Raw genomic sequence first — 18299 nt, forward strand, 5'->3', positions numbered from 1 at the left:
TGAATCTTTATCCGAGCCCTCCTTTAAAAAAAACGATCATCTTTCATTCTCAGGATCTGGGCAACACTGACAGTTCAGAGTTTACTGTCAGTTCCTAACTGGATACAAATTGAATTGCTGGAGCATTTTTGACAGTGTTGAAGGGTTGCATTATTGCTGTGCTAGACTAGACAAAGACTGCAGATTTTAAAAAAAAGTGTCATTTAATAATCTTTTTGGATTCAACATCAATGATCAAATTTAAATTGCACAGCTGCTCTGGTGGTATTCAAACCTTATCCGGAACGTTATCCAGCTCTGAATTTTTAGTCTGGTAATTTAATAGTGACACCATAACCACACCTTGCTTTGATGTCAGCACAATTTTCTTGCCTTATTGTATTCACGCTATCCATTCTTGCCAAACTAATACTTCCATATTGAGCTGTACCCCATAAATGCAAAGTACACGTTGACTGCTTCTTAACCAGTATTATATTTCTATTCCAAATGTTTTCAAGTTAATTCCCCTTGGAAAAGTTATTTAGTTTGAAGGATAATCAGCTTGCTTCTTTCATACCAAAGTGGCCAGCACATTAAGGTTACCAAATCGTTGCAGAACTACAAAAATCAGTGTCACTAACACAGAAAGATGATACTTCCAAGAACTGCATATAATCAAAGGTCAAGGTAACTTAAGTCATTTAAAAAGCAAAGGATTAGTTAGTTCTATTCCACTGAGTGGCTAAAACGATAACTCTCCCCTCTGACCTGCGCAAGACCATAAATCATAGGAGCAGAATTCGGCCACTCAGCCCATCGAGTCTGCTTCACCATTCCATCATGGCTGATTCACTGTCCCTCTCAATTCCATTCTCCCGCCTTCTGCTTGTAACCTTTTACGCCCTGACTAACCAAGAACCCATCAACCTCTTTAAAAAGTTAATGACTTGGCCTCCACAGCTGTCTGTGGCAATAAATTCCACCGATTCACCACCTCTGGCTAAAGAAGTTCCTTCTCATCGCTGTTCTAAATGGATGCCCCCCTCCCAATTCCGAGGCTGTGCCCTCTGGTCCTAGACTCACTGACTATAGGAAGCATCCCCTCCAAATTCATTCTGTCTAGGCCTTAAAATATTCCATATGTTTCAATCAGATTCCCGCTCATTTTTCCGAATTCCAGCAAGACAGGCCCAGCCATCAAATGCTCATCCATTGCCCCTCTGATTCCAGAATCATTTCTGTGAACCTCCTCTAGACCCTCTCCAATGTCATCACCTATTTTCTTAACTGAGGAGCCCAAAACTGCTCACAATACTCCAAGTGTAGCCTGGCCAATGCCTTAAGGCCTCAGCATCTCATCCATCTCATCTCATCCTACACAAGGATTCCTGAGTCCCTTTGCATCTCTGATTTTTCAGAAAATGGTCTACGCCTTTATTCCACCTACCAAAGTGCATGACCATACAATTCCCGACACTGTATTCCATCTACCACCTCTTTGCCATTTTCCCAATCTGTCCAACTCCTTCTGCAGACTCCCTGCTTCCTCTACTGCTCTTACAGAATCAGGAAAATTAAATACCTACAGCATAGCATTAAAAATGTGAACCATGGCATTGCAGTCATATAATGAAACAGACCATGGCTACATACAGAAAGAGCTGGACAATACTCAGGCATGCATTGATCATGACAAGTTACATCTATGCTTCAAAAGTACAGGGTAAAAACTGTTTCCAGTGTGAGAGGGTTGTACCAACATTAGCTGACATTCTATAACTCTGTAAACTTCCTGAAGGGGCACAAATGATAAGCCACTAAAATAATGAGTGTAACCAACTCCTGACATGAATCAGAGTCCTCCATCATCAGTGTCCTGGTGTTTCCACTCAAATTGACCAGCGAATACTGTGAAAATGAAAGTAGCTCAATGAATGGCTAACTTTCTATCACCCAAAAGGCAAAAGTCAGAATTTGTGATGGAATACCTTCCACACACCATTAACCTCAACCACACTGAATGTAGGAGCCACATGTCCATCTTCTGTCTGTCTCGATTGTATTTTGTGCTGCACGTTTATTATGGGTAATCTGTCGTGTGGGTTAGGGTGTGGTAGAAGCAAAGAGTATAGTTGCATATTCATCCATTGAATTAGGTCATTTTTAATCTGGTTTGAGCAGGGGGTAGGCCAGAGGAATGATATTTTTTTGTTGACCGTTTAGTTACATTCAAGGCCATTAAAATATGGTTAATGCTTATTCTCTGAGCAGTTTTGGTTTGTTTCAAAAGTAACTCCCACACAGCTGAAGTTGAACAGCTAGCAGGGCAAAACTGACAACTAGTATTTGATAGGCATTCATTCATCACCTTAAAATTTAAGGCTTAAATATTCCTTCTCTCTACGTCCAGCATACCATGGTTGCAATGTGTGCCATTCTCAAAGATCAACATAGATTCTTAGACTACGTTACATCAACAGCAGCTCTCAAACTCAAGAACACCACAACTTCAAAAAAGTTCTTCTCCAAGTCATAGGCAGTTTTGATTTGGAAATATAATCACAGCTTCTTAATTGTCAGTCAATCCAAACTCTGAACCTCTCTACTCTAGAAGTGAGGTAATACTTTCACCAGAAGGACTTCACACCTAAAAAGGTGGTGACTCAGCATCTCAAGGGGAATTGGAGATGGCCAATAAATGCCGACCTCTTGTGTTAAAGAACTTGTAGAAATTTATTAAAAAGTCTGTTGGTAACCACAATATGCAGGACTTATTTTTCTGAAGTTTATAAGCTGTATTTATACAGCTCAGTAATTTTCAAGATCTGTGTTCATTAGCAAAAATTCTTAGGTACTTACACCACATCCAGTATTGGAACAGAAAAAAAGAAGAAGATAAATGAAATTGGATACAATTATAAATTATGTGATATACTTACTAACCTCTATACCACTATTAAGATTTTGAAAAGTATGAGAGATGAGCTGTATGAATGAGGATTATTTTTGGCCTGTCGGTTCCCTTTGATCACGCTGAATAATCCAAACAAGTTACTGCAACGTGCACAGAAGGAAAACATCACTATTGCCATCAGCAAGCACTCAATATCCCTAGAGATATGTGAATGCTTAACCTGCAGAGTAAGGTATTTAATTTTAAAAGGGAAACAAAAATCAATATTTGCACTGAAAAATTGAAAGCCTTGCATTGCATTTAAAATAAACTATCCTTTTAAGTACATATTATCCATAAACATAGATTGACTTTTCAGTTGCATTAGCCAAATAACAGGTAGTCCACCTCTTCAACTTCACCATCATCTATCTTCATCTGAAGGGCTAGGCTAGCAAACTTGATCCATTACAAGCGAGCAGACTCCCACTGCTGCCCCAGCTGCATTTCATCCCGCCCGCATCCTGTTAACAACTTGTTCCAGTTTTTCTATGTTGTATCTGTTCCAATAACAAATCTATGCTGCCTGGCCTACTGCGTTCACCAGCAACTTTTATGTGTGTTGTTTTCCCTCCACTCGTTGACAGGGCACTCAACCTCCTTTAATTGTTTGACTTCCTTTCTCTCCCACTCTTCTAGCACACATGACAAGGACCAAATTTGTTGACTTCTACTCCACAAGTCTTAACATTCAACAAAATACCCCCTGCCTTAATATCCACTTCTTGACAAATCTTCCATTGCGTTTCAGTTTTCCAAAGGGACCATTCCCTCTCTTAACTTGACGATCCTCTCCTCCATCACGAGTACTAGTCTCCATCACATCCAAGACATCTTCAACGAGTGGTGCCTCTGAAAGGCAGCATACATTATTATGCACCCCCACGACCCAGGATGTGTCCTTTTTTCATTGTTACCATCAGGAAGGAGGTACACAAGCCTGAAGGCACACACTCAGTGATTCAGGAAAAGCTTCTTCCCCTCTGCTATCTGATCTCTAAATGGACACTGAACCCATGAACAGTACCTCACTACTTTTTTTTATTCCTGTTTTTGCATTACTTATTTAACTATTTAATATACACATATATACTTTCTGTAATTCACTTTTTTTCTTCTCTATATTTCTCATGTATTGTACTGCTGCCACAAATTTAACAAATTTCACAACATATGGTGGTGATATTAAACCTGATTCCCACTAACATACACTCCTCTTCTCTTGGCACTTTCCCACGCAACTAAAGGAGATCCAACAACTGCCCTTTTACTTATTCCTTTCCCACCATCCAAGACAGTATGCAGGACCATACTGTACTGTACTTTGACAACAACCATTCAGTTCCAGTTTTCTAGGTAAAACTGATTCACTTGCATTTATTTTCAATTGTCATTTACACCAAAGAAACCAAATAGAGATCGGGTATTTATTCTGAGAAAAACCGTTCGAACTACTTATAGTTGCCCCACTTCTCATCCCGCATTCCCACCATGCTCTCTCTGTCTGTTTACACTGTTCTATAGCAGTCTGTGCAAGGAGTGGCGCCTCACACAGCCTTCCCATCCGTGCCTTGTAAGGTATGAAAATGCCCCACGCTGGCCTCTCAGGCCTGAGTCAACGTCATCATCATCATCATAGCAGTCCAACATAAGCTCAATGAGTGGTATCTTTCTAATCTCTGGGCTATTACACTTAAATATTTCAGGGAACCAGCTTTTCCAGTTGGTGCAAGAACTCTCCAGTTTGACACAAGATCATTAATTAGCTCCATGGTGTGGCGGTCCATAGATACAAAAACCGATGGGTGTTTCTAGCATTATTTTATTTCAGATTCGCAGCAACTACTGTGTCTAGTAAAACAGTTACAAAACATTCCTTCACCACCCCCCAAACGCCTCATTCATCTCCCTCCTTTTATACCTTCTCCAAGCAGATTAAATGGATTTAATAAACCTTTAGTTGCTTTTCTCTCAGTATTTCACTGATTATATTGCGTTTCTTGTATTTACTGTGATTGCCCAGAAGAAAATGAATCTCAGGGTTGTATATGGTGGCATACATGTAATAAATTTACTTTGAACTGTTATTCAATCTTGCTTAAGTCTTCACATTTGTTTTCAAAGTTTTTGTAGTTCTAATGAAATGCCATTGACCTGAACTGCCAAGTTAATTCTTCTCTCCACAGGTAATGCTGCCTCATGGACCAACACATGGCATGGATGGACAAGATGGCCTACTCATGCATCACAGGTCTTCATGACTGAATACTTCCAGTGCTTCTGTCATTTTCAGAAAATGCTACAAGCTGCTTGGGTCAGACAGCCTTCGTGGTCAGAGAAATATAGCGAGCATTTCAAGCCACCGACATGACACGAGAACTAAGGAAAGTTAGAAAAGAAGGATCTACAGATTTTTGCTGGTTGCATCGTGACCTGGTATGGAAACAGCAATACCCTTGTACAGAAAAGCCATCAGAGGTAAAGCCCTCCTTACCATTGAGCATATCTTCACGGAGTTCCGTCACAGGAAAGCAGCATCCATCATCAGGGACCCACACCACTCAGGTCACGCTCTCTTCCCGCTTCTGCCATCAGGAAGCTGGTATAGGAGCCTCAGGACCCACATCACCAGGTTCAGGAACAGTTAGCACCCCACATCCATTAGGCTTTGGAATCAGTAGGGATAACTTACCCCATCATTGAAATGTTCCCACACAATGGACTCACTTTCAAGAACTTCATCTCATGTTCTTGAAATTTATAGCTTATTTATTGATTTTTCCTCTTTCTTTTTGGATTTGCAGTTTTTTTTTTACACATTAGTTGGTGACCGTCCTGCTGGGTGTGGTCTTCCACTGATTATATCGTGTTTCTTGCATTTACTGTGATTGCCCAGAAGAAAATGAATTTCAGGGTTGTATATGGTGACATACAAGTAATAAATTTACTCTGAACTTTGATATCAACACAAACATGAGGAAATCTGCAGATGCTGGAAATTCAAGCGACACACATCAAAGTTGCTGGTGAGCGTTGCTGCCTGGCCTGCTGCGTTCACCAGCAACTTTGATGTGTGTTGTTTGATATCAACATCAGCTGCCAGCTCACTGCTACCCTCTGGCTGTGAATATTTGAATAGCATGCAAATCATACTGCAATATTTCCCTCTTCCACCAGTTAGTTGCCCACAGACAACCAAAATGCCAAAGGATTACATAGCTGAGGCAGAAACAGTAAGAAGCAATGTGGGATAGGGGAATGAAGAAAGGGGGGAAAACTTAGATTGTGATCCATAACATGTTGCAAGAGGAAACCTTGCAGACAGCCAACTGGATGGAGTATGCAAGAATATCGAAAATACAGCTTGAAATAGAAAGAAAGATGCAAAAAAAATAGACATGAGCAAAAAAAAAAGGGGGGAATATAGAGAAATTAATTTATCAAAATAGTCAAAGCCACGTAAATTAATGCACAATTACTGTGGCATTACCTTGGGGCTCTGGAAAAAATAGAGGGACAGACTCGTTATTGTAATGTTACTGTTCTTCAAAGAGCACTGTGTGTAGCTCTTTCTTATTATATCCACCAGCACACCAGAATGACAAAAAAGCCGCTTTTGTTAGTGTAGAAGCCAAGTGCGAGTCAATTTAAAAACCAAGGAAACATTTGTTACCAAGGAGCATGGCAAAAGTGAGGTTACAACAGTCAAGCAGAATCAATCAAGATTCCAGACGCTAAAATTAAACAATTGCTCTGCAGAGAAGCCAAATAGTTCAAATGGTACAATTCACTATTCATACATTCCTAAGTTCGAAGTAAATTTATTATCAAAGTACATACATGTCACCATATACAACCTTGAGATTCATTTTCTACAATCCTCTTGATTCATGATTGAAGATTCATTTTCCGGTCTTCAAAAACTGACTATTTAGCAGCTGGTGATATGGAGAAAAACAACTCTAGCAAGTTTAGCGTGGTTTAAGCACTGTGCGCATCTCTAGAATGCTAATAGCTCTGGGATGAGGTATAATAGCCGCTTTCAGTCTTTTCCTGACAATTTCTATAAGTGACCAGCAAGCAATTATCAAGATTAAGGCAGGGTGACTGTAATGAAGCCCCCACCTGTCAAAAAACTGTCTTGACCCACTAAGTAAATAAACTGAAATAAATGCATAAAAATTTGTCGACATCTTGCCCATTTAATGTTTAACCCAGCCTCAAAAGTACTTCAGAAGTTGTCAGAATTAAGCATACCTAGAAGTGTGCAAGTAATTCAATTAGAGACAATAGCTCCAAGACTGGGAAATTTTCTATTTATTCAACTTTAAATACTCATTGGATATCTAATCTAAATACAAAAGACAGATGAAAGCTCACTAGCTATAACTTAGCATTCAAAAATGGGGAAGGGTGGGGAAAAAGGGGATAAAATCAACAATGGAACTATTTTAATATGATTATAATATTCCATCACAGGTTACATGCCCATGAAAAGAATGCTGATGCAAGCAGTTCCATTTCTTGTGGATTACACAGTTTGAAGGATTAACAACAGTTGCAAAGTCAAAAATTAGATGGGTGAACGCGCTATAAATGTTACTCTTCAATACCAGCAGACTTTAACAGTACATACGTATTACAGCTTGCAATGGAGGCCCCAGAAATTCTATGGAAAGAAAAAGAGCAATAAATAATCTATCAAATACTCCACTGGCAATTGAATGATGCATTACAAAGCCTCACTGGTGTGAATCAGCTCCATAAAGTATTTGATAGACATTTTCCATTTTCTTATAGACAAAAATGAAAAGAATATATTTCAACATATTTTCTCACTGGTCATCAAAAACTTTACTTTCCTGAACAGAGCTTTGCCAGTCAGCTTTTCCCAACAAAAAAAAACATATTACTTACCACAGAAGCATCCAATCAGAACCAGCTCTATTATCACTAACATACATCATGAAATGTGTTGTTTTGTGGCAACAGGCAGTGCAAGATATATAAATTACTACACATTACAGAAGTGTATTGTTTTATACAAATACTGTAATACAGTCAAGAATTTTACAAATTAAGAACTTGCTAATTAATACAGGAAGATGCGTCAGAAATAAAAGGATTTGGATGTTGTTACTATTTATCTATATTGAAATTTGGACCACAAATATTACTAAGAATTGTATTTAACAAAAGCCATGTCTACAATTAAAACAATACTTACTTCATGCTCCTTTATTATTGAAAATACAGCTCACAAAATAACAGCAACAAGGCCTCACAGTGTGGGAGGACGAGATTTGATAAATATCATATTGCCAATATGCCTCAATGGAAGATAAAAACTCAATACACAGTATGAGAAGAGGAGAGAAAGGAAAAAGAATTTACAGCAAAAAGAGTGAATGTCAAGACATAGTCAAGTATTTGGCTGAGAGAAAGAGGGAGAGTAAGCAGCATACGAGCTGGGATGGAAGGATGCTGGGAGCAGGACATTGTGTGAAAAAGTGACGAACGGCAAAAATAGTATTAAAGTAAAACATTCTAAGTGGGTGGGGAGTGCAATTCAGATCAAAGTTCTGATGGTACAAGTGCTTAAGTCAAAAGAAAAGGTAACAGTATCCTGGGCTTCAAGTGTGGACTGTGATTAAGCTGTGGCCCAATTCCAGTAACAATCACAAATTAGTTCAGATGTGATCAAGTGATTGTGCAGGAAGAGTACTTCTTTCTTTTAAATTAATTACTTAGAGATACAGCACAGAATAGGCCTTTCCAGCCCTTTGAGTCATGCCACCCCACGACCCTTGACAACCCTAATTTAACCCTAGCCTAGTCATGTGACAACTTACAATAACCAATTAATCTACGCAGTACACCTTTGGATTATGAGAGGAAAGTGGAACACCCAGAGAAAACCCACACATTCCGTAGCACAGACACTCCTTAGAGGATGCTAGGAGTGAACTTCAAACACCCAGAGCTGTAGTGCCACCACGCTAACCACTACACTATGTACACACATGCACATTAAAATCATGACTGCACACATTTTTCCTTCACATCCATTAGTCAGCTGAAAATCAATCTAAACTTTTGCCTTAAGCAAGAGTTTGAATTTTTAAATTCTTAGTTAGATGTTTCCATAGTGAGAGTAACAAACATTCTTTCACTTCTGAATGGAATTGCACAGCAGGTACCCATTACTCCCAGTAAACATGACTTTAAAATGGTGGGAAGTGATGTTGGAAAAGCACTTGCAGCAAGCTTTCAAAAATTCCAGTTTTTGTGCAGCAATTCGGATCAAAATTTCAACTTTTTCCATTCAAGTTCCAATTTATCATTTAATCAGTGCAAAACAAAATTGATATCTGAAGAAAGTATTCATGTAAGTTTCAAAGTCCCATTACTTAGTTGTGCAGTGTCTCCTTCTTAACCCATACAAAATGAAAGGAGGAATCATTGATAAAGAGATGCTGGGAACAATGGGACAGTCTAGCTACACCAAGCCAACAACAAAACAAAATTCAGAGCTAATTAATACAACTGGACTGAAGACCATAAAAGATTTTGAAAATCTCAATTGCATATTGCTGCTACTGGAACAAGTGGTACTTATACAAAACCACATACACAAAATACTTGTTTATAATGAGGTATGTGGAGAAAGCTGATATTTTTATGAACTTGCTTTCCTTTGGCAGGATAATCTCAACACCTGCCAACGCAAAAGTGCTAGGAGCCACAAAGGCTTTCCTCACAACAACTCTACATTTACAGAAGCAGAAGAAATTCTCCCGATGCTGGAAATCTTGAACAACACACAAAACACTGGAGGAACTCAGCAGGTCAGGCAGCATCTGAAGAAGGCCCTTGCCTGAAACGACAGCTCATTATTCCTCTCCACAGATGCTGCCTGACCTGCTGAGATCCTCCAGCATATTTATATTTAGTATTCCAGACATTGCAAAGTGGATACTACCATCTGAGAAGGGAACTATGATTTACGAAGTGAAGGCATTGCTAGTCGCAAACAGGAAAATTAGAATCAGGTTTATTATCACCGGCATGTGTTGTGAAATTTGTTAATTTACCAGCAGCAGTCCAATGCAATACACAATATAGAATAAAAATAAAATCAATTATAATATATTGGAGATTAAAAATCGTGCAGAAACAGAAATAATACATATTGAAAAAGTGAGGTAGTGTCCAAGGGTTCAACGTCCGTTTAGGAAGCGGACAGCAGAGGGGCTGAAGCTGTTCCTGAATCGCTGAGTGTGTGCCTTCAGGCTCTGTACCTCCTTCCTGATGAAAAGAGCATGCCTTACAGGCCATCTGGGAGAGTTATGGAATTAAAAAAAACTCATTAAACTGTGAATCACAATGTCAAAAGAGCCAAGTAGTACCTGTGGGGGCAGAAGGCACAAACCAATATTTCAGACAGAAACCATTTAGGACTGAGGGGCAAAAAGAAAGATTGCCAGTATATAACAGTCCAGAGGAGTAGTTGATAGGTGAAACCAAATGGGGAGGGGATGATCAGCTGACTGAGCCACTGGGATGAGGGGATTGGGGAGGTGAAAAAAAAGGGGGAGAAAACCAAGGAACTAGAAAGCAGAGGGTGGGCGTTAGCTGAAATTGGAAAATTCAATATTCATACCACTGGATTCTAAGATACAGTTTTATCTTCCCAGCTGCAAGAGCTTATGAGGCTCCAAAATGATTCAGACAATTCCATAATGCTCTACCCCATTTTTCCTGAGCAAAGAAGCATTAAGAATGTCATTTTATCCCAGATGCTAAAAATAGCAAAACTACTTAGGAAAGCTCACCCATAAGAATAAAGAAAGCAGCAATATCTAACTCATGTTACCAAACCCTTTGAGACCAGCAGAGTATCAAACTTCAATGTCAAATTTTCTACCTGTGCTATCTGTACACCATATCTTTGGGGTCATAGGCTCAGGATCTCCCTCTTTCCCAAAACATCCATATAATAAAAAAAACATTACATCAGAAAACACACACCTTTGTTTAGCTAACCCTCTTTCGATCCTCTGTGGAATGAAACTGCTTGCTCATTTGGTCAAGCAAGATTTAATGCAGATTAAACATTACTGTAAAAAATTGCCCAACTACAGCTTCTATTAAAAAGACCTCATTCTTCTTGACTAAAAGGCAATTCTTCAACAATCAGATTGCAGATTTTTTCTTTCTTTTTATCAAGTTTCATTACAATAAGAGTTTGGGAGGCTTGGTATACTTGTGCTATCTGTAGTTTATATTCGCATATGTAATCCCAATCTCTTTGTACAAATGTTATGTTTATGAATTTGAAAATTAATAAAAAGATTGAAAAAGATTATAGCGTACTATAGAGATTAAATTTAAAGATGTTTTAAAAATTCTAAACATTCACTTACTAATAGAAATAATATGCCAAAAAATCTTGTCAACAATAATTTCCTTCACATATAGAACTTTTTACCAATTTTAAAAAAGGTTCATATATTGTCAAAGTATACAACTATACAAATAATTCTTCTCCAGATAGCCACAAAAAGAACAGCAGCATGATCAACCCCAGAAAACCCCTCCCACACAAAAGAAACAAAAAATGGAACGGGGACATCGACCCTCAAATCCCCTCCCCCACACACACAAAAAAATGGAAGATTGGGCGAAAACCACAGAATATAAGAGATCTGTAAGACTGAAAAAAGTCTATAGTCCGAGTCCATATCCAAAATGCAGAAAACCTGGCGAACAATCTCCGAGTCTAGCAGCAGGCCTTTCCCTCTCCGGCACTACAGTGATCCCACTATCTTGCTGATAGCAGAGCAATCCCCCAGTGACCAGAAGGCAGTCTTTCCCTCTCTATAGCAGAGCGATCAAAAGCCGGTGCTCATCCTCCACATTCCACTCGATGCTTCAATCTCCCTTGTTACTTTAGTAGGCATAATCATGGAAGCTTTAATCAGCAAAACGGAGTTAAATATTGGCTGGTGCCCCATCCCACAGCCTTCTTACCGTGTGGTTCACGCACGCTGTTTCTACCTCCCGGGATCCACTCGGAGACTGCAGAGCACTGAAACACCCAAATGATCCCCAAACTACATTTCACAGGCTCCAACAGTTCCAGAATCACATTCAAAATGAAAAACAAACTTAAAAGACAAAAGTATCATAATCTATCCAGAAGATATCGACCGAAGGAGCGTTGTATGCAGGCGCCATCTTGACCAGAATCCACTTATCCATAGTTGACACTCACAAATTTCATGAGCAGATTTGGCCAAAAAATTAAAATACTTGCCTCATCAAGAAACACAAGGGAAGGCAGTTAAATAGATGACCATTTGAAATAAGGGCAAGGAAGAAAGATGTGGAGGTACAGGTAGACAAATCAAATCATCAGTAGTGAAAGAACAAGTTAAGAATGTTCTTAAAGATACAGAGAATCTTGGCATAAAATGCAAACCGAGGAAATATTTAGTCATCGTCATAGTCATACTTTATTAATCCCGGGGGAAATTGGAAGAATATCAAGAATTTTGTGGCCAATTCATGACACCACTCTTCAGAAAAGATGACTGAAACCTTGGACAAGACAGTAAGATTTATTAAAGTGATGCCAGGGCTAATTCAAGTTGATTTCAAAAAAGCTAGGAGTTTCTCCCGCTAAAGTAAAACTCCAAAATAGAAAGCAATTTCTTTGACAGATACACACATTAAACTTAAAAGCCACTTTACTCCCACAGTCCTAGAAATGCATGTCCTGTAGTTTTACTTTCTAGAACAAAGCAATGGAAGGGTTCAGAGTCATCAGAATCACTTTATTGCCAGTGTGTGAAACATACCAGACTTGATTGTGGTTCGGTGCCAAGCATAAAACACGGGACAATACCAGAATAGCAACGCAATAGCAAACAACAATTTACAAGACAATTGTGCAAACAGCCATCAGCAATCAACAATTAGCAGAACAGTCACATGTGCAAAAAGTCAATGATCAAACTTAAGTGCAAACACGAGGAAATCTGCAGATGCTGGAATTTCAAGTAACACACACAAATGTTGCTGGTGAATGCAGCAGGCCAGGCAGCATCTCTGGGAAGAGGTACAGTCGACGTTTCGGTCCGAGACGTCGACTGTACCTCTTCCCAGAGATGCTGCCTGGCCTGCTGCGTTCACCAGCAACTTTTATGTGTGAAACTTAAGTGCAAACTTGTTTGAACCCACTCAATAATTATCAACAGAACAAGGAGAGCAGGAAAGACCAGTTAACACATGTCATGCAGGGACATTTTAGGGTATTACACCTGAATGAGTTTTGTTCCGAAGTTGGAAAGAAGCTTTGGAGATGGTGTGTAGTCATGATAGTGATGGTGTCTCCCCCACGGCAATTTGGTGAAAAGGTGGCTGCTGGGGTGGGTGGAGTCAGCAGTCATGTCTTCAGTTCTTTTCACTCTGGCGATGAACAGGTCTTCTAATGTCGCTAGCTGACAGCTAATGATCTCCTGCGCTGAGTGGTCCACTCTCTGCAGCCTAGACTTGCCGAGGGAGGAGGAGGAAGTAAACCAAACTGTGATAGACTCTCGATGACGGCAGAATAAGGCACATCCTGAAATGTTAAATTTCCTAAACTGGAGTTTGAAAAATAATCTCTCCTAGTAATGAGCGTAGCATGCTTATCCCACTTTGAAGTATTGTTCACGGTAATTTAAATTGTGTAACAAGGTGTACTAATATATTAAATACTACAGAGTTGTTTACAATGCCATGGCAACAATACACAAAAACCTGGCATACTTCAAAATTAAACAGTAAACCACAAGGTCACAGATCAGCAAAATCATGATTAAGAATTGCTAGTTAAACATATACTGTATACACATGAAGCCAAACTCCAGATAGTGTTTAATGCTGACTGGGAATTTTCACTAAGCCAATGATAACAACAATAACGATAATACAAAAGTGACAGCAGATACAGGAATCTGGAAACTGCAGAGGAATTCAGGGAAGGCTCAGTGGGACAAGCAGCATCTGCGGAGGCAAAATATGCAAGTCAACATTTCAGGTCAGGATCCTGCATCAGGGCTAAGAAAGAGGAAAGCCTACCAAGATATCCTACACAAAAAGGGGAGGGGTTGGAAATAGAATCTTGTAGGTGATAGGTGAAACCAGATGTGGACTAACAGGCTGTTGGAACTGCGAGGGCAGGAGAGGCAAATGGGGGAGGGGAACACAGGAAGTAGATGTTGTCCACAACTAAGCAGTAGGAAGATGTTACTTTTTACACAATCACTTAAACACCTTTAGGTGTATTGGATTTGCATCAGCCCATCATGGCCAACAAGATTAGTCAGGTTCCCACCCACAAGACTTCAGCTCCTGTTTATCTCCAACCCAACCCTAGAGATGATTGTCAATTTGTTTCTTTAAAAAAAATCATTCTTCAGGCATCCAACTTGAGTTGCAAAACTCACCATCTAAAGGGATAGTTTCAAGTTCCTCAGCTGGCAAGGGAAGGGATGGCTACATACCAATGCTTTTGGGTAATTTACTGGAATCTATCAGAAGCAATAACCGTGCACTGGAGTAAGAAAAAAAAAATCACAAATAATTGTTTTGTAAAAGATCTCTAGGAACATGGATAAGGAAAAATCTAAATAAGTGAAAGTTGGTATCCCAAGATTCTGTTTAAAAAAAATATGCTGTTATTTATTTGGATGGAAACGCCTTGCTTCTTCTTTTTACAATCTTCATGAAGCTAAGAGGTAACAGTATGCTTCATAGATGGAAGCACAAGACAACTCCCAACAGCAGGCTAAGTTAACTTTCGTTCAGGAGGCACAATGGTCAAGGATTCAAAGTACATTCACTGTCAAACATAGGAAGCATCAGTATGATTTGTAGACGAGAGCATAATCTTAGAAAAACACTGCAAGACACACACAGCACAAACACAGCTATGAGAGCAAGTTATTTATTTGTGTACATAAGGACATCCTCTTCAGATCCAAGCATTGGAGGCCTCCAAACCTACACCAGACATAAATGCCATCAGGGCATTGGTGAAGGGTAAATTTTAAATGCTGCAGAATTTTGAGTGAGTTAAAGTTTACAGAGGAAGGCTAATAGATAACCTTCTGGAATAGCAAAGTGAGAAGACAGTTAATAAGAAAGTGAAGCAAAGAATGCCTAATTTTTAAAAACAGAAACATAAAAGCAAGCAACCATTGTAACAGACTAGGTTTAGATGGCAAGCTCAGTTTGGGGTTATTTAGGACTCCAAAATGCCAAGCCTCTTGAAAGAGTGAGGAATTGAATAAGGAACAAGAGAGGGTGGAGAGTGAAAAGGCAAAAGGTTTAGTGATAAATGATTGGTGCTGCCTGCATTTAACACCCTGTACAAAACTGGATGCAGGACTTCAGAATGGAAAATAGCATAGGAAGGAGTCACGACATTGAGATTGTGATTGGAGTGGGGGTGAGAAAGAGGGTGAAAGAAGATTTTCAAAAATTTCATCTTACAGTCAAATTAAACATTTCTGGTTTTAAATCATGGCAACTCCCAAGAGCAAGCTAATCAACCTTTGTTCAGGAGGCACAATTTAAAGTACATTCACTGTCAAAGCATGTATGTACAGTATACAACCCTGAGATTTGCCTTCCCCACAGCCACTAAACAAAGGAAACCATGGAATCCATTCAAAAATCAACCCCTCCACACGCAAAAAACATATTGTGCAAACAGCAACAAGAAAGAACGAGCAAAAACAGAACATAATAATAAAAAAAACACAAAACTGTAAGACTCCAATCCACAAAGCGCAGACCCATAACTCTGGTACCATCCTCCGACAGCATCAAGGGACAGAGCCCATTCGAACACAGGAGCCTTCCCTTGGAATTAAATTAGTTTTGGAGGCATGTATCCTTGCATTGTAAGTAATTTGTAACACCAGAAAACTACGTTTCATGTGTCTTTGGAAAACCAACAGATAAAATGGTGGCAGGAAAGCTAAAATTACATGTGAAATTTGAGAATTGAGATGGAAGGCAAGTACACATCTTATTTCATTTGCAACATTTTACTTTCTGCCAAACTCTAAAAGTTTGTTAGATTCTTTTAACTGATCATGATACATATTTGTACCACAGCCATTCAATATCTAGTACAGCATGCTCTACAACATTCAGTTCCTTATCCCCAATTTACACATCTGGAAAGCAATACACACTGCTCCCCCAACCCCTCCTCCCTTACACATCAGGAAGATAGTTCAACAAAACAGAAAAATCAGTAGAGAATCATAAACACAAAATACTCTGCAGATGCTGGGGTCAAAGCAACACACACCATGCTGGAGGAACTCAGCAGGTCAGGCAGCACCCATGGAAATGATCAGTCAACGTTTCGGGCCGAAACCCTACGTCAGGACTGAAGAGGGAAGGGGCAGAGGCCCTATAAAGAAGTGGGGGGGGGGGGGTGTGGGAAGGAGAAGGCTGGTAGGTTCCAGGTGAAAAACCAGTAAGGGGAAAGATAAAGGGGTGGGGGAGGGGATAGGCAGGAAAGGTGAAGAAGGAATAGGGGAAAGCACAATGGGCAGTAGAAGGAGGTGGAACCATGAGGGAGGTGATAGGCATCTGGGGGAGAGGGCAGAGTGAAACAGGGATGGGGAAGGGAGGGGGAGGGGACTACCGGAATTTGGAGAATTCAATGTTCATACCAAGGTGCTGGAGACATCCCAGATGGTTTATATGGTGTTGCTCCTCCAACCTTTTCCCCCATCCCTGTTTCACTCTGCCCCCTCCCCCAGCTGCCTATCACCTCCCTCATGGTTCCGCCTCCTTCTACTATCCATTGTGCTTTCCCCTATTCCTTCTTCACCTTTCCTGCCTATCCCCTCCCTGCTTCCCCTCCCCCCACCCCTTTATCTTTCCCCTTACTAGTTTTTCACCTGGAACCTACCAGCCTTCTCCTTCCCACCCTCCCCCCCCCCCACTTCCTTATAGGGCCTCTGCCCCTTCCCTCTTCAGTCCTTACGAAGGATTTCGGCCCGAAACGTTGACTGATCATTTCCACGGATGCTGCCTGACCTGCTGAGTTCCTCCAGCGTGTTGTGAGTAGAGAATCATACTCTTTCACCACCGAGTAATTAAGAATGGAAAACCTGTAAATTTTATCAATCTCATCTCCAAAGAAATAAAAATATAATGTAGCAATCAAACTGTCTACCCACTGTTAACCAGAAATGGAGAACCTCAGAGGAATTCATATGAGAAAAGTTCACTGGTTTTTCCAAGAAGTTTAATCAGTACTTAGGCAGGTTCACACTAACAGACAATGTGATAATGAATTTCAAGCACGCTATCATATTAATGTGTGACTGCATGATGTTGGTATTTTTAGATGGTAGTTTGAAATTTTACTTTGGTAAGCAAATTGCTTCTATTCTTAGAACCACTAATCTGTACATGAGGGGACAATTTCCATATTGATGTTCACCAGGAGCAATTTACAATAATTATTTAACTAAACATCCTTGAGATATTAGAGACAACTGCAGATCCAGTGGAAGCCCGTGCAGGTAGAACATGTAAACTCCACAGAAACAGCACACGAGATCAGAATCAATGCCATTTACCTGAGCAATAACTTTGTGCCACTGTTCCACCCTATCCAAAGATCCCATCCTTCAATTTCTGCCAACTTCAATGAGATTCCGCTAACACATACATTTCCTTCCTTTCAGCATTCCCTTCCTGCCACAACTACCTGGTCTATTCTTTCATCAGCAAATCCACTTCTTGAAGCACTTTCACACGTAGCATCCACCTTTTACCTCATCCCTTCCCATCAGTGATTCAAACAGCGTCTTCACGTGAAGAATCAATTCTCTTGGACTTCTGGCAATTTCTAATGGTACACTGGAGAAGCCAAATGAAGACTGTGTGACAGCTTTACACAGAATCTTCATTCAGTTCACAAGGGTAGTCCCAAGCTTCCTGTTTGCCTCTGAGTTATTGATGTGAGTTCCTGGGTACTCCAATGAGGCTTAATGTAAGCATCATCTTCCATTACAGTTTGTTGCAGACTTCCAGACCCAGTATAGTAATTAATATTATCAGAAAACTTGTCTTTGCCTTGCATCAGAAATGGCCAATTCTGCTACATCACATTACCCACCCACCCTCAATCCCATTGACACTGTCTAATCAGCTGGTATTTCCTAGAGATCTCCTACAACTCAGAGCTTTTGCATGCCCTTTTGCTTGATTTCTCTCCAACAGTTTTGAGTAATCTATCAGCCAGACGACTTCATTAACAGTCTTTCACAATGCCAATCCT

General features: G+C 39.9%; 1 protein-coding gene across 3 annotated transcripts in view; it reads right to left on the reverse strand.

Moving 5' to 3' along the window:
- LOC140194071 (chloride intracellular channel protein 5-like) overlaps positions 1-18299 on the reverse strand; it is a 145525-nt gene that overhangs the window by 102665 nt on the left and 24561 nt on the right. Inside the window, exon 1 of one of the 3 annotated variants that reach the window (XM_072251465.1) lies at positions 13261-13349. The exons of 1 other annotated variant lie outside the window; for it this stretch is intronic. The gene's annotated coding sequence lies outside the window, so the exon portion shown is untranslated. Of the gene's footprint in view, positions 1-10966; positions 10985-13260; positions 13350-18299 lie in introns of those variants that run through there. One more of the 3 variants, XM_072251467.1, reaches the window with a different exon arrangement.

This window comes from Mobula birostris, chromosome 2 (assembly GCF_030028105.1).
Source record: "Mobula birostris isolate sMobBir1 chromosome 2, sMobBir1.hap1, whole genome shotgun sequence".
NCBI classification, from domain to species: Eukaryota; Metazoa; Chordata; class Chondrichthyes; order Myliobatiformes; family Myliobatidae; genus Mobula; species Mobula birostris.